General features: G+C 58.1%; 1 protein-coding gene across 3 annotated transcripts in view; it reads right to left on the bottom strand.

Moving 5' to 3' along the window:
- anapc5 (anaphase promoting complex subunit 5) overlaps window positions 1-344 on the bottom strand; it is a 48,320-nt gene that overhangs the window by 46,006 nt on the left and 1,970 nt on the right. The gene's annotated exons all lie outside the window — the stretch shown is intronic.

Below are 344 nucleotides of genomic sequence, written 5' to 3'. Positions count from 1 at the left end.
GAGCCAGCTCAGAGCTACTGTCCCATCCAACTGCTGTGCCCAGCCCCAAGCCTCAACACAAAATAGACCCTGGGTCAGTCAGCTCTACTTACCCCATTGGAGGGAGGGTGTACAGCCCCGTCTCGGTGGGCTATAGCGCCTGGGCACCGGGTCTGACCCAATTTACACCAGGATCGAAAATCAGTAAAGTCCCATCAAGGTCTATTCCGCTCCGAAACCAGGAGCAAAATCCCACTGTCCAGGACCGGGAACAGATCCCACTGTCGGGGCCCGGGCACCTTTCTGAAGAAGGGTCTGGGCCCGAAACGTCAGCCTTCCTGCTCCTCTGATGCTGCTTGGCCTGC

Source organism: Rhincodon typus, chromosome 24 (genome assembly GCF_021869965.1).
Source record: "Rhincodon typus isolate 14 chromosome 24, sRhiTyp1.1, whole genome shotgun sequence".
In the NCBI taxonomy this organism is placed as follows: domain Eukaryota; kingdom Metazoa; phylum Chordata; class Chondrichthyes; order Orectolobiformes; family Rhincodontidae; genus Rhincodon; species Rhincodon typus.
Note: the sequence above shows the minus strand (reverse complement) of the source record. Positions and strands in the feature narration are given on the sequence as shown.